At 34.3% G+C, this 21,922-nt stretch overlaps 1 long non-coding RNA gene across 10 annotated transcripts in view; it reads right to left on the reverse strand.

Annotated features, from left to right (window-relative positions):
- Positions 1–21,922, reverse strand: part of LOC148253422 (uncharacterized) — a 40,777-nt gene that overhangs the window by 14,153 nt on the left and 4,702 nt on the right. For 6 of the 10 annotated variants that reach the window (XR_015821546.1, XR_015821537.1, XR_015821540.1 and 3 more), the window contains one exon: positions 21,796–21,861. The exons of 2 other annotated variants lie outside the window; for them this stretch is intronic. This is a non-coding gene — a long non-coding RNA (uncharacterized LOC148253422). Of the gene's footprint in view, positions 1–3,259; positions 3,329–21,795; positions 21,862–21,922 lie in introns of all 10 variants that reach the window. 2 more of the 10 variants (XR_015821538.1, XR_015821544.1) reach the window with 1 other exon arrangement.

A 21,922-nucleotide genomic window follows, 5' to 3' on the forward strand; every position in this document is an offset into this window, starting at 1 on the left:
TAAAGGCTCTCTTCTTCCTCATTTCCCACACTTTATTTCTTTTTCCATTTTCACCTTCTATAGAGAGATTTTAGAGCGAGAAAGAGAAAATTTTAAAGAGAGAAAGAAGGAAAAAAGGAGAAAATGTAGGATTTTTAAGAGCTTGTTTAAGGATTACTAAGCCCTTTCATCCATTTCCATTTTCTCTTCTTCCTAATTCAATTTTTTTTGGAGAGAGAAAGTGAAGTTCTATATAAAAAAGGAAAGAAGAAGCTCGTAAGAGTCACTGAGGGAGTCCTAGATACAAAGTACCCTTCTATTTTACTTTTAAAAGGCCGTTTACTCGCCAAATATCTTTAAGGGATTTTATATTTATGTTTACACCTCAAAGTACTATTTTTAGATAAATTAACTAAACTATGATGATGCATGATATTTTTTGCTATCTTATCTAATTTTAAAAGTATGTGTATTATTGTATTACGTTATGTTGATCTATCTTATATTCATTGAATCTGGTTGTCATGGGCCTTCTGCCGAGGTAAGTGGAAGGAACAAATAAGTTCGATACATGTGGATTGTGAATTGACATGAAGTAAGAAAAAGGGAAAGGACTTAAAAATCCGTTATATTGTTATCTCTAAGGGGTTTCGGTCTCTGTTTCTGCTTCTATTTTTGAATATGAATCTGCTGGTGAATCACTCTATGTGAATGACGAGCGTTCCCTCTGATGAGAGCAAATTCGCAAAACTATAGGTAGGGGCCACAGTGGCGACATATTACTGTGGTCATAGATCCCACCCTTATATTGGTTTGGTAAACCAAAATGTGTTGCACACCAAAACATGCTTCTATGAAACAAAATGACATCATTTATAGTGGTAGTTGAAAATCCCTTCTGCCCTCAGTAGATATGTGTCGGAACAGTTTAGCACCAAGAAATGGTTAAAAACATAAACATATTATTGTTTCTTATGTTGTGTTTTTAATTGAAAACATGATTCTGCTTATATTTTGTAGATTCTTTCTCTATTTAGTAATGTTTAAAAACTTTTATGATTTAATCTATCTCTACAAATTGTTGCTCTGTTTGATATGTTTAAAGGGTTTTCGTAAAAGAATAAATGGTTTCTAAATGTTTAAATCTATCCTTTGGCAATGGATCTCCAAAGTATGTTATTATTGGGTAAGCATGTTCCTTTAAGGCTAATAACTTTTAATACCTTAGCAGTATAATTTTAATACTGTTTTTCTTATTGAATTTCATGTAACTCACCCTTTCCATGATGGGACCTCCTAGATCATGATAGTGATGAGTCACATGCATTATTACCCCTTAAAGCTTACTTTGATCCTTCCTTGGATCTCTAAAGTATTTATGAGTGCGTATTTTTTCTGCACTCTGATGAACATTAATTTTATGATTAAGAAATTTTGTGTACATTCCTATTCGATGACCCTTGTTGGCCTTGGTTGTATAAACGCTTATCCTATAATTTGATTGTAAGGGATTTAAAGTTTAACTTCATATATTTTTCTATTGCACTAATATCTGTTTCTATTATCAGGCACCTTTATACCTTACCAAGCATTTGAGATGTTACAATTGGCATCAGAGTATGATTCCTCGAAAAATCCCTTACAATAGAGCCTATAGTTAGAATTAGAGAAAACCTTAAAAAATTCTTGGAAATAAAAATGACCTTTTTTTTAGTCATTAGGCTTGTTGTCTCCCTTTTGAACGATTAATGACTCGAGGAATACCATCTGTATAACGTCTCGAGGCCTAGGACATCTCCAACCCAGGCTGAGTTCACAAAATTATTCTGAGCCATTCAGGGTTTAACCATTGGTGTTGGTCATAACCGAAACCAGCCACCCCTTGCCAATGATTTTTGTCATATAGATAGAACCATTTCACAAAAATATCTATGATGTTAGGAGACTAAACCCTACTTTCTTTTATGGTTGACCCAATCCCTTGGTCGCAGAAACTTGGATTCTGCAAATAGAAAAGCCTTTTTTTTTCCATTTTAGACCTAACTGAGGAAAATTTAAGGACCTATGCTAAGGACATATGATAGTTAACCAAGTATGCTACTAGGTTTATTTAATTTTCCCAATATTCCCCTATAAGAGTGATCATTTATTGGGGATTAACAATATTTAACATTGAGGAGATGGAAGTAATTGCCGAATGTAGCCAATCTTAGCAAGACCTTCGATGGGCCCCAGTACCAAAGGATCCTAATAAATCTTGAAAATAAAGAATTTCATCATTAGATACCCTAGAGGAACTCGATCAATGGTTGAGATTTTGGGAGTCACCCAAACTTTGACAAGTTGTGAGGATAATATATTACCTTTACGGAAGCACTATGTTAAGTAAAATAAAGAGTTTTAGAATAGGTTATAGTCAGACCACTTAAGTTTTGAATCTATGAGATTGGAATACAACTTCTTGGTGAATGAACCTTAATTTGGGTGTATTTAGAAGAAAAGTAACCAACCTAAGAGAACTTCTATAAGCACGAGATTGGACCTCCAAGAGAAAGTGAGGAGTTGTGATGGTATGTGTGGGAGTTAAATAACCATTATATTCGAGGTTGGTAGTATAACGAGTTTAGATAAATTCTTAATAAATCCATCACCCTTTTGGAGATAGAAAATAGATGACCCACTTTGGAAGCATCCTCATTTTCTCATTCAGGAAAGACCTTAAATTTTTCCCAAGCGTTAAAACAATATGTTCGAGATATGTTCAACCATGCTTAGAAAAAAATGTATATATATACATAATGATAAAAGAAAAAATGCAATCTTAGATCCAATATCCTAAGAGATCAACTATTAGGATGCCATAAATTAACATCCCTAAAAATAAAATTTTAAAAATACAAGTACTACTATTAACAAATTTAGTGATCTAAATTAACCCAAACCTTCAGTAGTCATTAGCCATAACAATCTATTCCCAACTCATAATCGAACTTCTAAAGAAAATAGAATACCTGACTAGGATTCTTTAAAAGGGACCTTACTTCTCCTAAATTAAATACTTAACGAGAGTATTCCTGACAACATTTTCTAACAATAAGGCCCTTGGTGTGACAACCTATGCATATCTTCTCCTCACTCCTAAGTTGGAATGTAAAAGTACATGTTATACAAATAAATCAAGATAGATTCTCTAAGTAGACACAATGAAAACTAAGGATTAAATACATAAAGAATACTTCTTTAAATTGATAAGCATAACATAGTAATATGACAAACTCACAAATTATAGGACCATGCCTAAGGATAAGTCATTCGAAGACTTGGGAGGCGAAGGATGTAGTATATAGCCCTGGAAAGATTGAAATAGGTAGAGAATATAATCAACCTTAATTAAGTTATTATTTGACCCTTTCATCAAGGACTCATAACAATCATCAGTAAAAAATATGAATCACTAAGAATTACTAATACAAATTGTGGACTCCATAACTTGCAATGGAAATTTCAGAAGACCTTAGAGAAAACAAAATTAAAGATTGAGGTAATTTAAAGATTATTTAAATCTTGGTGAATTTATAGGTACGATATGATTCAGCTGTAAGAGACCTAGTAGGATATTGACATGACTAAAGAAAAGTGAAAAAAAATCTTAAAAACCTTTATTAATATATCATATCAAGTCCATAGATAATACTTTGGGGTCCAAAAAAAATTTTCACACCAAACATAGTTCTAAATTCTAAACCTTTAAAGACAACATGTATATGGGTGTAATTAGAGAGTATATAGGGAACATATTTCACATAACCTCACTAATACTCAAAAGTTAAAAAATAAATGAAATAACTTGGAAGCATGAATTACGGGAGACCCTAAATTTAGTGTGACATCGAGGCTGTTTAGGTAACCGAATATAATGGTTATGAAAAATAGAGGATATGACATGCTATTAAGAGACTGAAAATGTACATAGCATTGAGGCTACTTAGATAATTAAGAATTTATCATTGGGATGAAGTTAAGATATGATATATATGGTCACTAAGAAATTCTTAGGATGATGACTAAACTAGGAATGATGTTCCCAAGTCATGTCAGAGAGATAACAATCATATACACTATAACAGTGAGATGTTAAGCCTTGATGCATTTAGGATAATGATAGTCCTAGATGGAAATAAGATATTTTATATTCCAAATGGTTACGTATTAGCTTTCAGAAGATGAAAAAGCAATAATTTAGATAAGACACATGAAATTGTGGGAGATTGTAAACATACCATGTCATTGAGGTTCCTTAGGTAATTGAAATTTATTCTTGTTGTGAAGTTAAGATAAGATACATATTGTTGAGAAATTCTTAAACTGATAGAAAAAATAAGAATTATATTCTCAAACATATGGGTTAATCATGATAGCTGCATATAATATAGATGAGCAGACACTAGACTATAAGGAGTTTTGAAGAGCACGATAGTCCAGGATGGTAACCCTTTTACCATATCAAATATCCCTAAAGAAACTATAACAAAATATAAACAATCCCTAAGTATTAATTTTTGAAAGACACCCTCCTATCAATTATCCCTTAGGTGAGTTAGAAAAGAACAAATGTGGGACAGTTTTCCTGAATTATTTTAAAAACTTTTTCAAATTGAAAGGACCAAATTTTTATGAGGTTGGGGGGATTGTAGTACCCTAAATCTTTGCGCTTTAGCATATGGTCAAAATTCTATTAATTTGGGCCTAACGACCATTTTAAATTTTTATAGGTAATTAATTTCTTTGTATTTTAAATTATTAATATTTTTGCAATTTAATTTTTACAATGTTTTATTTTATCAAAATTTGTATTTGTTTATTTAAAATATTTAAATTTGAATTTATCTTTAATTTATAATAATGAATTGTCAAAAAGATAAAATAAAATAAATTAAGAGGTGCAAAAGAGAGAAAAGAAAAAAAAGAAAGAAAAGAAAAAAAAAAGAAAAACCATAAAAAGGAAAAGCCCCATACCCCATAGTCACCATAGTCAGCAACTCCTCACACACCTCTCAACAACGCACTTGGACGTTTGCCATGTGAGACACATCCAAGCCTTCTGCATGCCTATTTTAAAGGCTTTCTTTTTTCTCATTTCCACACTTCATTTCTTCTTCCATTTTCACTTTCTAGAGAGAGATTTTAGAGTGAGAAAAAAGAAATTTTAGAGAGAGAAAAAAACAAGAAAGAACGAGACAAAGTAGGACTTTAAGAGCTTGTTCAAGGATTACTAGAAGCACTTTCATCCACTTCCATTTTCCCTTCTTCCTACATTAATTTTTTAGAGAGAGAAAGTGAAAATCTAGGGAGAGAAAGCAAAGTTTTAGAGAGAGAAAGCAAGGAAGAACCCCATAGGAGTCACTGAGGGAGTCCTAGACACAAAGTATCCTTCCATTCCACTTTTAGAAACCTGGTTACTCGCCAAGTATTTGTAAGAGATCTTGTATTTCTGCTTACAACTCTAAGTGCTCTTTTTAGATAAATTAACTATACTATAATGATGGATGATACTTTTTGCTCTAAGTGAAAACTTAGAGTAACTCTTTAAGCTTCTTTGCCTTTGATCTTGTTATAGGTCTGCTAAAACTTTTCAGGTTTGGAACTCTATTTGTGTTTACGTTATTTGAAATTTGCTCCAAGTCACCTTTTGATGCTCTTTGAGTATCTTGAGTGTTTTTAGCCTTATTTTCATCATTCCCGGGATTGTCATACCAAATAGACCAGCCTATAGGAATAATCCTGAGGAGACCAAAGAGCTTCAAAGGCAAGTGGAGGAGCTCTTACAAAAAAGGCACATTCGAGAAAGTTTAAGCCCATGCACAATGCCCGTCTTATTAGTACAAAAAAAATGGTAGTTGGCGTATGTGTGTTAATTGTAGAGCGGTAAACAAAATAACAGTAAGTATCGACACCCAATTCCTCGACTTGATGATATGTTAGATGAGTTGCATGATGTTTGTGTATTTTCTAAAATTGATCTTAAAAGTGGTTATCACCAAATAAGAATGAAACCAGAGGATGAATGAAAAACTGCTTTTAAAATAAAACAAGGGTTATATGAGTGGTTGGTTATGCCATTTGGCTTAACTAATGTGCCAAGTACTTTCATGCATTTAATGAACCATGTTTTACGTGAATTTATTGGAAAGTTTGTGGTTGTCTACTTCGATGACATCATTGTGTATAGCAAATCTATTGATGAGCATGTCATGAATTTGAGGCAAGTATTTGACACATTATGCAAATTTCAACTATATGCTAACATGAAGAAATGTACATTTTGCATTGATCGCATCATTTTCTTATGATATGTCGTGAGTGCAAAAGGAATTGAGATACATAGTGAAAAGGTAAAGGCTATTCAAGAGTGGCCGACACTTAAAAGTGTAGTGAGGTGCGTAGTTTTCATGGTTTTGCAAGTTTCTATAGGAGATTTGTAAAAAATTTTAGCACCATTGCTGCCCCTTTAACCGAAATCATGAAAAAAGATAACGGGTTTATCTGGAAAAAAGAACAAGAACATGCATTTTTCTTATTGAAAGAAAAGTTATGTAATGCGCCTTTATTAACATTGCCTAATTTTGATTCAACTTTTGAAATTAAATGTGATGCCTCTGGGCTTAGGATAGGTGATGTTCTTATGCAGGATAAAAGACCCATTACTTACTTCAGTGAGAAGCTCAATGCTGCACAATTGAATTATTCCACCTATGACAAAGAGTTTTATGCTTTGGTAAGAGCATTAAAGACATGATAGCATTATTTGTTAACAAAAGAATTTGTGATTCACACCGATCATGAGTCTTTGAGGCATTTGAAAGGGCAAGGCAAGCTTAATATACAACATGCAAAATGGGTAGAATTCATCGAATCCTTTCCATAAGTGATCCAATATAAGCAAGGAAAAGAAAATGTGGTAGTTGATGCGCTTTCAAGAAGGTACAGTCTTATCTCTATTCTTTCTATAAAGTTGTAGGAATTTGAGCATTTCAAAGAATTATATGTGCATGATAGTAATTTTTCAAATGTTTATGTGGCTTTTGAACATGCGGCATTTCAAGACTTTTATAGGTATGATGGTTTTCTATTTAAAAAGAGAAAATTACGTGTGCCTAATAGTTCTATTAGGGAGTTGCTTGTTCATGAAGCACATAGTGATGGTTTAATGGGACATTTTAGGATTGACAAAACTTTGAGCATTTTACATGAACATTTCTTTTTGCCTAATATGCGCAATATGTTGAAAAAATTTGTGCACAGTGCATCTCATATAGGCAAGCTAAGTCAAGAGTTCAACCACATGGATTATATATGCCACTACCCATTTCTACACATCCTTGGGTTGATATTTCTATAGACTTTTTGTTGTGTTTGCCTAGGACTAAAAAAGGCCGAGACTCAATATTTGTTGTTGTTGATCGTTTTTCTAAAATAGCACACTTCACACCATATCACAAAACAGATGATGCCACACACATAGCGAATTTGTTTTTCCATGAAGTTATTAGAATACATGGCATTCCTAAAACCATTGTGTCCGATAGGGATGTTAAGTTTTTAAGCCACTTTTGGCGAGTTTTGTGGTCCAAACTTAGGACCAAACTTTTATTTTCTGCTACTTCACATCCACAAACGGATGGTCAAACTGAAGTAGTAAATAGAACACTTGGTATATTATTACGTACTTTAATTGGAATGAATGTTAAAACTTGAGAAGATATGCTACCATTTATTAAATTTGCTTATAATCGGAGTATACATTATTCTATTGGGTTTTCTCCTTTCGAAATTGTGTAGGGTTTTAATCCCTTAACTCTACTTGATTTGTTGCCTATTCCTATAAGTGACAATTCTAATTTAAATGGACATAAGAAAGCAAAAATGGTTAAAGCAATTCATGAAAAAGCAAGACAGAACATTGAAAAGAAAAATGAACAAGTAGTATCACATGTCAATAAAGGAAGGCGCAAGATTTCATTTGAACCCGGAGATTGGGTGTGGGTTCATTTGCGCAAAGAACGATTTCCATCAAAATAGAAATCTAAGTTGGATGCTCGTGGGGATGGTCCATTTCAAATCATAGTCAAAATCAATGAAAATGCCTGCAAAGTGGACCTACCAGGTGAGTATAGTGTTTCGGCTACATTTAACATATCTGATTTATCCCCTTTTGAAATTGATGCGGGAATTGATTCGAGGATGAATCCTTTTGAGGGGAGGGAAAATGATGCAAACAAGGCTAAAAACACTCAAGATACTCAAAGAGCATCAAAATGTGACTTGGAGCAAATTTCAAATGACGTAAACACAAATAGAATTCTAAACCTAGAAAGTTTCAGCAGACAAGTAACAAGATCAAAGGCAAAGAAGCTTAAAGAGTTGCTCCAAGTTTTCACGCAAAAACATGTGGATGATGGGCTGGTCAATTGTGGAAAGTTCAAATATGAGCTTTTTGAACAACCTAAATTCATAACTTTAATTGGGTTTAAATGATTTGGAATAATTTGGGCTTGTTTGAGTCTTATTGGTAATGGGTGAATAAGCCTCGTGTATAGACTGGATTAGTTGAGTTGTTTTAAGTATTTTGGATTGTTTTATTTTAGTTTGAGTTAATTAAACCCACATAGTCAAGTGTAACTCATTTGGGCTTAAGTCTTGTCTTAGTGTTATTACAAGAATGAGCCCATAACCATATGGTGCCACAAACAATTAGTGGTGTTGGTTAAGAAGATTGGAGTTACATAATAATTACATGCCTATAATTAGCCTAGTTATTGTTGGAGTTACAATTGTAATTATCACATAATTAGCCTAGTTATTGTGGGAGTTACAATTATAGTTATTGTGTTGTAACTTATCATCGATTTTTTTAGCTATAAATACTAAAGGAACTCTTCTTTGTAGACATCAAGAGTTGTAGTAAGATATTTCAAAATTGAGTTAAGAGCATTTTGGCTTTCTTTTCTCTTTATGCACAAGGTGTTGATTTGGAATACAATTGTTATCACTTGTATTTTAATTTTAATTTCCTATTTCAATTGCTTTTGGTGATTGCTTGGATTGGATTCAAGGGATATTATTTATCTTTCTTGGGTTCTATTTAACTTCTACTATTTGGGTGATTGAACAAATTTGATTCTTTTTTACTTGTGATCTAAATTCTGTTCTAGAATGATTGAAGAGTTCTAAGGTTCAAGCAAGGGTCTTGGGGTTCCGCATCATTTTGTGTTTTGATTTTTTAATTATATCCTCTTCTGACCTCAATTATATGTATGTAATTTGAACTCATATATTTGTAAGTGATCTGCATTAATTGGTTCTACTGTATAAACTTTTATCATTCACTTGTTCTTTTGTTTCTATATCTGACACTTATTTGCCTTAATTAGCACTTGGGATGTCATAGATGGTATCAGAGTAGAATCACGTAGATCAAAGGTCAAATCCCTTACAATAAGGCTTACGTAGAAGGATCTTTAGAAGTAACTAGGAAGAATAATTCCTCTTATAACAAATTTTAGACCACCAACTCCTGTCTTCCTTTCTTTTGTAGGAATGATACGAGGAAGACCCTCCGTAAAGCGTACTGAACAACCTGAAACCCTAGATCACCTGACCAGGGCTTAATTTGTCGAACTCTTTCGAGCCGTCCAAGGATTGACTGTGGCCGTAGGACAAAATCAAGGCAACCCTTGTACACCTCATGCCCCCGAATACCGAATAGTTGAGAGGACCATTTTCCACAACATAGCAGAGTTTTGAAAGCTTAACCCATCACATTTTAAAGGAGGCCCTGACCCCTTCGTAGCTGAAGCCTGGATCCTACAAATAGAGAAGCTTTTCTTTGTCCTAGACTTGACTGAGGAATAGAAAGTTTCCCTAGCAGCTTTTATACAAAACAGTGAAGTCGAACACTGGTAGTGACTCAAGAAGGAGATCCTACCTACACCTATCACTTGGGAAGCTTTCATGGATACATTATTTGATAACTTCTTTCCTGCCTATGTCTGAGAAAAGAAGGATAAGGAATTTTAGGACCTTCGTCAAAAAAATATGACTATTGCCAGTATGCAGCTTGTTTTGTCCAACTGTTTAGGTTTACCCTTCTAATGGTTATTCTCGAAAGCCAAAAAGGCAGGAAGTTTTCAAAAAACCTTCGTGCTGACATCTATGATTGGGTCACGATGCTAAGACCCAGCTCTTATGTAAAGGTGCTAGAACATGCTCAGTTGGCTGAAGACCTCATCTCGGTCAAGCACTAATACATTGCTCAAAACTGTACCCAACAACAACCCCAACAGCTTAGGAGAAGACTGCCTAATTCAGTAAGTAGCCACCATGATAAATGAACTAGAGTTGTTATTTCCACTGCCTTGCCTCCACCCACAGTTCAACCTGCCTAACCTAATCAACTCTGTTAGCATTGTGGTCGCTCGCATGGTGACTTGCCTTGTCGGCGTATCAATCACGTCTGCTATCAGTGCAAAAGCACCCAACATCTTATAAAATGCTGCCTCCAGTGACCAAAAGACGTGGCTAAGCCTGTAGCTCAGGGTCGCATGTACCCCCTAAATGAACCCAATGCTCTCCCCACTGATGTTCTCATTTAGGGTATGTTTTCTATCTATGATACTTCTACCAAGGCTTTGATTGATACAGGTGCTACTCACTCTTTTATTTCCTGTGCATTTGCTGGTAAACTTGATTTTAGGCAAGAACCTTTAGCAAAAACATTGACGGTAGAAAATTCCTTTAGGGGATTATTAGAAGCTCACTGTGTATAAAGATTATAAAATAAAAGCTTCAAGAATATAAGTATTTGTGAATCTAATGCTATTAGATTTTGCAGGATTTGATGTAATATTAAGAATGGACTGGTTAGAGAAGTACAAAGTAATAATCGATTGTGAAAGTAAAAATGTAACTTTATGGTCTCCGAAAAAGGAATAAAATTATTGTTATTATTTTTCCTAAAAATTGAATAAATGGAAATATGGGTGCTAATCCTACAGTGTGTTCTATACCAATTGTTTGCAACTTTTTTGATGTCTTTCCCATCGAACTTCCTAGTCTGCCTCCTCACAAGAAGTAGAGTTCTTAATTGAGTTGTTGCCCAGAACTTAGCCAATTTCAAAGCCCACCTATCGTATGAGTCGAACTGAGCTAATAGATCTGGAACATCAGCTTTCTGAACTTACTACCCGAAAGTTTATCCAATATCGTTTGTTGGGGCGCTCTAATGTCGTTTGTGAAAAAGAAAGATGATTCTATCAAACTCTGTGTGGATTACTGGGAACTTAATCGAGTGACACCTTACCTCAGATCGATGACCTATTTGATCAATTGCAAGGAGCCACGATCTTCTCTAACATTGACCTCAAGATGGGATACCACCAGCTGAGAGTCAAAGAAGAAGGTATTTTGAAGACTGTTTTTTTATGCAGGTACAGTTTTAATGAGTTTAGGGTAATGTTATTCAGCTTAACCAATGCTCCTGCAGCCTTCATAGATCTCATGAATAGAGTTTTTTGGTATGCACTAAATTAGTATGTCATCTTATTTATTGATGACATCTTAGTGTACTCCAAGAGCTTGGGGGAACATGCAATGCACTTGACTGAAGTGTTAAAGACCCTTTGCCGGAACAAACTGTATGCTAAACTTAGCAAATGCTCCTTCTGATTGGATCAAGTTTTCTTTCTTGGTCCTATAATTTCGAGTGAAGGAGATTTCGTGGATCCATTGAAGGTTGAAACAGTAGTCAACTAGAATCCGTCCACTAATGTGGCCGAGGTACGTAGTTTCCTTGGCTTGGTAGAATACTACCGGTGATTCATGACGTATTCGCTAAGATTATTACTCCATTGACCTAACTCACCTAGAAGGGCGTACCATTTGTTTGGAACTATGAATGTAGTGAGAGCTTCATGGAATTAAAGCATCATCTTACCTATGCTCCTGTGTTGATTATCCCTGACAATACAGGAAGGTTTTAGGTCTACTGCGATGTATCTCATATTGGCTTGGGGTGTGTCTTAATGTAGTACAGTAGGGTAATCACTTATGGGTCTCGGTAACTGAACCCTCATGAGTGGAACTACCCTACCCATGACCTGGAGTTGGCAGCCATTACCTTTGCTCTAAAAATATGGCGTCACTACTTGCTTGGGCAAACTTTTAAAATTTATACCGATCACAAGAGTTTGAAGTATATCTTCTCATAAAGGGAGTTAAATATGAGACAGAGATGTTGGATGGATCTCCTGAAGGACTATGACTGCAAGATCGTCTATCACCCTGGTAGAGGAAATGTAGCCGCTGATGCACTAAGCCAATAGGAGTTTGCAGTGTTGGCTCAAACCATGGCATCTAGTTAGAAATTGATGGACACTATGCAGTCTCTTTGCCTTAGCTACTATAGCAAAGGCACCTATCTTGCTCATATCCGAGCCCTACCAAATCTCTTCATGAAAATCAGGGAAGCTCAATCCACAAACCCATAACTCACCAAAAATCTCGGTAAGTTCACTTCTGACGAATCTCTTGATTTTAGGATTTCAGATAATGGACTGTTCAGATTTTGAAACCAAATTTGGGTCCCCATTGCTGTTAGGGGAAATGTTTTCAAGACCGCCCATACTTGTAAGCTATCCATCGATCCCGAGAGTATCAAGATGTATCGGGACTTGAAGCATCAGTACTGGTGGTCGAGAATGAAGAAGGATATAGTCGACAATGTCTCCTGATGCCTTACTTGTCAGAGGGTTAAGGTAGAACATCAGAAACCCGGTGGTTTGTTACTATGAATTTTATCACAAGATTTCCTAGAATTTGTTCTAGTCGAAATGTTATTTAGGTCATCGTTGACAGACTGACCAAGACCACCCACTTTCTGCCTATCAAAACCACTGACACTACTAGCAAATTAGCTCGCCTATATGTTGATGAAATTGTTCGACTTCATGGTGTTCCCTCATTCATGGTGTCCGATCGTGATCCCCGATTCACCTCCCACTTATAGTACAGCTTTCAGGAAGCTCTGGGATCTTGATTATTTCAGTACTGCTTATCATCCTCAAACGGATGGTCAGTCAGAATACACAATCCAGACATTGGAAGACATGTTGCGTGCTTGCGTCCTTAACTTTGGCAATAACTAGTATGAGTACCTTCTCTTATATAAATTTGCTTATAATAACAGTTATCATTCTAACATTGGCATGGCTTCATATGAAGCATTGTATGGAAGGCCTTGCCGTTCTCCCACTTGTTGGAGTGAGGTCAGAAACCAGCACCATTTTGGACCAAACTTCATTTAGGAAACCATTGAGAAGGTCGCAATCATCTGCAAGAACTTGACCATTGCCCAGAGCCGTCAAAAGAGCTACACCAATAATCATAGGTGACACTTGGAATTTGCTATGGGAGACCAGGTTTTCTCAAGGTTTTCCCCTACAAGGGAAAAATGCAGTTTGGGAAAAGAGTGAAGTTAAGCCCTCGATACGTGGGACCTTTTTAGATCATTGAGTGCATTGGACCCGTGGCATACTGCCTCGCTCTATCCTTAAAGTTTACACGTCTACATGACATCTCTCACGTCTCGATGCTAAAGAGGTACCATCCTGGCCCTTCTCATATTATTCCTCGTGATGAGGTATAGGTACAAGCCGACATGACTTCTGAAGAGGTTCCTGTGGAGATTTTTAGGTGGACTGACAAAGTCTTACACAACAAGACGATTCCCATGGTGAAGGCGCGATGGCAACATCATACCCTAGAAGAAGCAACATGGGAGTTGGAAAACGAGATGAGGGAGAAGTATCTAGACATGTTCAAGACAGATTTGGGAATTAAATTTTTCTTAGGTGGGGGGGGGGATATAACACCCCGCTCGTCATTGTAGCGTTTATTCATTCTTATTTTTTCATCCTAATCACTAAAATTCTCAATTACATGTTAATTATGAGTTTGTTATGGAGGATTTGTTTAAGGTTTTGAGTTATCTATGCTAAATGTATATGTAGGATTCTGGATGTAATCTTTGATCCTCAGGTTCTGCATCAGTTTGGTATCAAATCTTTAGCCTTAGATAAATCTCTAGGTATCCTTTGTGTTTGATTTATCTAAGTTTATCTTCTTGTTCTTGTTTATTTAAACTATTCAACTTCTATAATTGTTATTCTTAATTCTAGTTACACCTTGTTCTTCAATTTTGTGTTCTGTCTTTCATATTTTGTTTTTATTAGCCAAATTTAAAGAAAAATCAAAAGAAAAGGATAAAAAAGAGAAAATGAAGAAAAAAAATATTAGAATCGGCTTCTATTGAAAATTCATACTTATCAATTTCTTTTAGCATCAGGTGCGTTCGTTGAACTTTCAATTTTATCCATCTTAGTTAAAGTGCATCCATTTCACACATATCACCTCACAATAGCATAGTTTTTATCATTTAGAGTTTAGCTTACATTGGGAATAGATTATGGGTTATAATTTGAATAAATTTATTAATGCAGATGCAACTAGTTTCCTCAAAACCCAACAGAAAAAATATGAAACTATTATATAAACCAGCTATCATCACATGACAAATCTTACCTTGCGCATGTTATTTAGTACGATAAATTCTATGACCTGATTTTTTGGTGAGATTTTTAATAATAATTGTAATATAAAAAAAGAAAAATATTATTATACTAAGAAAACGAATAGATCAAAAAAATTTAAAAAAGATAATATTTTCTATATTACTAAAAAGTTTTATAGATCAAAGAAAAACAAAGAAAAGAAATACTGAAATAAGATTGCACAAAGATTTCTTATCCTTTCACCTACACAACCGCAAATATCGTTGTCCTATTTTTCCTTTGGTTTGACAGCAACCAAACATCAACCTTACACATTCTTGATCTTATCATTATCATTCTTAATGTTCCATACTCACAATAAACCTACTAAAAAAACAAAAAAAATGCTTGAGAAAGACTTATTATATTCTCTTTTAAAGAAAAACAATGATGAACACATTGCATGAGAGGCTACATCTGCCAATCCAATGCTTTTCATCAGGCTGGACTTTCACTAACTCCATCTACCGAAAGATATCCAGGGCAGTTTTAGCCTTTCCATGAAATATATAATGTGCGTAAGTAAGAGACCCATATTGTCCGTATGCCTTAACTAAGCCACTTCTTAAATGTGGGTGCTGCTCAATAACGTTCCTAAATGCACACCCATGAATTTCTTTGATCAAGCTCAAAGCTATTATGTCCACACAAGCAGGCAACAAAGCAAGAAGCGTGATTAAATTAGGTCTCAGACCCCACGTTCCCATTCTCCTCTAAATAAGAAAACTTTGCCAACAGTTGAAGAAAATATCAATAAATGAGGTGATAGAAAGTGTGAACTTAAAAATGTCTACAAAATGAAGAATGATGAAAAGAGCTACAGTAATTTGAACATGAAGAAGAAATGAAAAAACAATTTGAAGGAAATAATAAAAGAACAAAGTAGAGGAAACATGTGCAAAATAAGTCTCCTTGCAAAAAAAAAATAAAAAGAAAAGAGAAGATGATTTAAAAAAAGAAATTTTGAAGTTACCATTTTCTATATGCATAATCATCTTAGAAGGCTTTTTTGATGAGAACATATATCAAAGACAAGCAAGACAAAGAAAGATTGAAGCAAGACTCCCCCTTTCTCTCTTCCCTTGTTTCTAAGCCTCTCATTTAAGGAGATCAAACAAAAAAACCTAGAGGAATGAGTTCTAATTTAAGGGGTTTCAAGGTACAACAGAGAGGATTTTAATATTTTGCATGAGTGGCTATGGGGACAAGGAAGGAGAGAAAGAGAGTCCTATAAAGAAGACCCTAAAACGAGGAAACTTTAACAAGACTCCCCTTTCTTTTCCACCTTGTCTCCTAACCTCTCATGAGAGGATATTAAAAGAAAAAACTAATATTAAGGAGTTTCAAGGTATAATAGAAAGGATAGATGATATTATTTGGCATGAATGACTATGGGGATAGGGGAAGAGGAAGAGGGAGTCCTATAAAGAACCCAAACAAGGGACTTTAGCAAGAGCCCCTCCTTTTGCCTCTATCTCCTAGCCTCTCATGGAAGGAGATCAAAAGAAAAAACTACAAGGACGAGTTTTAAGTTAACAGGTTTGAAGGTATATAGAGAGAGAGAATGGATGATTATATTTTGCATGATTTGCTGTGGGGATAAGGGAGAAGCAACAGGGAGTCCTACAAAGCAAAACCCAGACGACTGACTTTAGCATGACCCCCATCTCAATCCTCCTCTATCTCTTAGCCTCTCATGGGAGGAGATCAAAAGAAAAAATTGCAGAGATGAGTTTTAAGGGGTTTGTAGGTATATATAAAGAAATGATAAACTAAACTTAATTAACAATTAATTTAAAATTTTTATTTTTATTTAAGATTAAAATTTTTTTAAAAAAGTATTGAATGTCTCTCCTTTTTTTTATTGTGTATGTAATTGTCATATATTTCTTTGGTATTTATACTTTTTAAAAATAAAGAAACTTACCCACAAACCAAGGCCACCTCACGGGAGGATCAAGTGTTTCTTTAGTCAAGTACCTAAATATATCAGGCATTGTACTCTCTCCTCTCACCAATCTCTCTGTCTCATCAATCTTATCCCCAATTCCATTGTCGGTTTCTCCTTTCTATGAATTCAATTACAACCGAGATCTCCTATCCCTCAAAATCCTTAGAATTTTCTCAAAGAAGCCAAGAAAGTTGTGATTAAGCTTCACGTTTAAGAATTCGACTGAAAGGACGTTTTATTGTGATTGTGGGATGATAGACGAGAAAATGGGGAGATTTTCAGAGAGTAAACAGAGGGTTTAAGAGAGGAAATAGGAGAGGAATAGACAGACACAAGTGCCGCCGTTTTTATCCTAATTAATATTTATATAATTAAATTAATTAATTAATTTTAATTAATAATTAAAGAAAAATAATGAAGTCAACACGTGTCAATGATTCAGGAAGTTATAATGCGTCCAATGAACGCATGCCACGTGTTTACGAGTCCTCGGCAGAAGACACGTATATAACGAAACGGAACTGAAGAAAATACGCCTAAACATACGGTTATTATCGCGTTCAGTGATAATTTAAGTTGATCCAATCATGCTTCATTTATAACTTACATAGAACCTATTTTATTATTGTGTTTTTGCAGTTTCGGTCATTATCGGATCAACTTTATCGTTCTCCTGAGCACCATAAGTTTGTAAGACAGCAGTTTGTTAACCAGGTAGGTCATAGTTTGGACAATAAGCTTATTTCCTTGCACGAATTCTGCAATATTTTGTTTTATTAACATATTTTATTGATGTTTCTTTCTGTCAAATGGTTTGACGAAATTCAGCTCAAGTCCCATCCAGAAATCTATAGGGGTTATGGTGACTATTTGAAGAAAATGAGCCAATGTTTTCTCATTTGCATCTCCAAATGCTTCTACTGCCGCAGCCCGTGTTAATTTTTCTTGAAAAGCTTATGCAATAACTGCATCATTTTCCACATTTATATATGTTGGTTCATTGTAACCCTCATAAACATACCCAACTTGACTAGTGTCTGCCTCATACTTAGTATGATCTTCCTCGTCTAGGTAAATCTGGTTGTGTGAATCATGCGTATTAAGGGAATCCATCATATGGTCTTGGTATGCCATTTCTAGGGAAACCCATGGCAAATTCTGTTTTTCCTTCTCTTGGTTCTGGAAGGTTTAATAATGATCGAGTCTCTCGATTTACTTCAATCAAGAGAAGTCAAATGGGAGGACCCCCAGGGTCATGGCAATCAGAAGTAGGCAATGTTGTGGATGGTAGATATTGTTCCTCATGAGTTCTTTCTCTTCATTATTATAAAAGAGGATTTTATAAAGGGACCAACATTAGTATGAGATATCTTGCAGGTAATTTTGGTCCAAGATATATTGCAGTTACCTAAAATCAACCCCCAAAAAAGAAGAAGAAGGGAAAAGGAAGATCAGTACATAACTGAGACTGTAAACCTAAAGCAGGTTGATAGTGTCAATACAGTTTAGGATTGTAGTCTAAATGAGAATTTTGAATTTAAGGTTATTATTTCGTACTTCTATTTAGTAATGTAAGTAAGAAAATTTAAAATCTCGTACATATGTTTATGTATTATATTTAAGGGATGTAACACTTCATGACTCTGTTATGATTAATAAAATTAGATTATTTTACTTAACTCGGGTATATATGATTTATGTAAATAGACTCCAGTCATTATCCTATAAGATAGGGTATGATCCGTGACAAGTGGTATTAAAGCTTATCACTTGATTAATGAAGTGGTATCACATGATTTAAGGCAATATGGTTGCAGATGCACTTAGTAAGAAGAGTATTTGCAGTCTTGACTACATGATGACCTCAGAATGGAGATTCGTAGAGGAGTTTCATAAGTTGAATCTGAATGTTCGCCATAAAAGATTAGGAGGATACCTAGCCAATATAAAAATACAACCCATTTTTGTGCAGAAAATTAAAGAAGCCCAGCAGTCTGATCTTCTCTTGAAGTCGATTATATAAGATGTTAATAAGGAATTTAGGCCAAAATTCAAATTATCGGAAGATGGTGTATTGAGGTTTGGAAACAAAGCATGTGTGCCTAATAATAACAATATGAAAAATGAGATACTAAAAGAAGTACACTGCTCTAGATTTGCTATGTACCTTAGCAACACTAAGATGTATCAGAACTTTAGGACCAAATACCGATGGAATGGGATGAAGAATGATATAACAGAGTTTGTTTCTAAATGTCTCACATGTCAACAAGTGAAGGCTGAACATCAGAGACCAACAGGACTACTTCAACCCTTGCTAGTAGCAGAGTGGAAATGGGAACATATTATTATGGATTTCATGATGGGTCTACCTAAAAAAAGATCTCAGCATGATGTCATTTGGGTTATCATTGATAAACTAACTAAGCCTGCTCATTTCCTGGCTATTAGAGTAAATGACCTACTGGACAAGTTAGTCAGACTCTATATCAAGGAGATTGTGAGATTGTATAGAATTCCAGTCACAATCATCTCCGATTGAGATTCTAACTTTACTTCAAATTTTGGACTAGTTTATAGAGTACCATGGGACCAAGCTATGGTTTAGTATAGTTTTCCATCCTTGGACGGATGGTCAATTAGAACAGACAATACAAACTCTAAAGGATATTCTACGGGCTTGTGTCATTGAGTTACGAGATAATTGGGACGATCATTTACTTCTGGTTGTGTTCACATATAACAGTAGCAATTAGTCTTGTATTTAAATGGTACCCTATGAGGCTTTGTACGGAAGACCCTAGAGATTGCTTATCTGTTGGGAAGCAGTTGGGGAACGAAAACTACTTGGATCTGAATTGGTAGAAAAAAACTATAGAAAATGTAAAATAAATTAAAAAATATCTTCTAACTACTCAAAGTAGGCAGAAAATTTATGTCGAAAATAGGATAAGCGATTTAGAATTCGAAGTAGACGACCATGTATCTTTAAAAATCTCACCAATCAAAGGGATCATGAGATTTGGAAGGAAAGAAAAACTCGGTCCTAGATTTACTGGACCTTTTGAAATAATGGATAGAGTGGGAGCTGTCGCCTACCATTTAGCATTGTCACCTGAGTATCCAACATACACAATGTCTTCTATATGTCGATGTTAAAGAAATATCACCCAGATTCATCGCATGTACTTTGATATGATATAATTAAGGGATGAGGAGGATGTGATAGCTTAAAAATATTCCCAAGTTAAATTCTTATATTTGATATATTTAATTTAGTCTTTATATGTATTTAAAAATATATAATAAGATTAAGTACATAATTTAGAGTCAAACGGAAAAATGATGAATCAAAATAAAAGAGGTAGAATAAACATGAAGAGGCATGAAAAAATGTTACATTTTAAATGAAGTGATATAATGAAAAGTAATAACTTTTAGATAAAGTAACAAGTAAAAAGTAGTAACTTTTAAATAAAGTGACATCACATAAAATAGTAACTTTTAGATAAAATTTCATGTGAAAAATTGTAACCTTTTAAATGAAGTAACATGTGAAAAGACCTTTTAGATAATGTGAAACGTGAAAAGTAGTAATCTTTTAGATAAAGTAACATGATGAAAGGTGACAACTTTTAGATGAAATGATATGATGGAATGATGACAATCTTTCTCTCGTGGCTCCACACTCCTATAAATAAGGGATGGGAGAAAGGAGGAAGAGACATTTCGAATGAGAAAAAAATAGTAAGAAGTATAGAGGTGAAGAAAGAAAATGGAGTACGAAGTGTGTGATTTTTTAGAGTCTTTTGAGGTTTTAAATAAAACATTTAGGAAAACTCTGCCAATTTTGTGAGAGCAGAGGAAGAGGAAGGGAAGAAGAAGAAGGCTCACAATCAAAAAGAAGTTATAAACTGTTAGAAGAGTAAGTCTTTTCTTAAATTTTGAAGTTTGGTTACTCTTTGATTTTTGGAATTAGCTTTTGAGTGTTGTGTTGGCTATTTTTGAATCAAGAAAGTGACCAAAAATTATCCTGAAACCCTACCAGATTTTTTTAGAGAAAATGTCATAAATAAAATCATAACTCTGTTGGAATTAAAATTATGACTGCTAAGGACTTAAGAAAAGTGGATATTATAGATTTATAGCCTACGTAGTTTTAAAGTATTTTATGTATTTTCAATATAAAAATGTGAAAGTGTTTAATTTGTTTTTCGTATTTGCTAAATAAATATTTGTTAAAGTGTTACTTCGATATAAATGTTATTTCACTTTTTATTGTTAAAATGTGATTTTGATATGTGTACATCACTCATTATAGAAAAAAAAAAATTCAAAAGCACCTGCATTATGTTAAGCTTTAATGTGGCCATACATAATCGTTTCGTGTTCAGGTGTGTTGGTGAAGTGATAAGTGTATACCCATACATAACCATTCTGTGTTCGGAGTGTATAGAAAAACAATCTAATCTGCAAGCCCTAATCGTTCCGTGTTCAGGAGGTATCAATCTTTCAAGGTACTCATTTATGTCGTTTCATGTTTGGGTACATGTGCAACCAGTGATAAATATATGTATCTACGCATAATATATGATAACTGATTGATCCTCCATAATAATGATGAAACATACAACGAAACAATTATGAATCTGTTTTCTGATTTAAGCATTCGTCATCTGATTCGTATCTGTTTTAGAAAAATTATATGATATATGTTTTGTTGTGTGTAAAGAAACTATATATTACATGTACTATGTTGTAATTTCATAATATCGTTTATTAGAATATTTTATATCATCCCCCTATCACCCTCCAGATATCGTTGAAGAGTGAGTGGTGATACGGAGTAAGTTTTTGAAGCTAGACTCTAATATTAAGGTTATTGTTTCGTACTTTTATTTAGTAATGTAATAAATGAAATTTAAAGTTTCGTACATATGTTTATGTATTATATTTAAGAGATATAATACTTATGCGACTCTGTTATGATTTGTAAAGTTAAGTTATTATACGTAACTCGAATCTATATGATTTAAGTAGGATTCGGTCATTATCCTATAAGACAGGGTATGATCCATGACAACTGTAGTTTGGATAGATTTACTAATGCAAACGGAACTAGTTCTCTTAAAATCCATCAATGTTGGAAAAACATGAAACTATTACATAAACCTGCTATCATAACGTGACAAATCTTACCTTACACATGTTCTTTGCTGTAAGAAATTCTACAATCTGATTTTTTGCCGAGATTTTCAAACATAACTGTTACATCAAAAAATAAAATACTGTTATACTGAGGAAACCTACTTTACAGTATTACAGA

The sequence above is a fragment of the Carica papaya genome, chromosome 6, assembly GCF_054855325.1.
Source record: "Carica papaya isolate Zhongbai chromosome 6, ASM5485532v1, whole genome shotgun sequence".
Classification (NCBI taxonomy): domain Eukaryota; kingdom Viridiplantae; phylum Streptophyta; class Magnoliopsida; order Brassicales; family Caricaceae; genus Carica; species Carica papaya.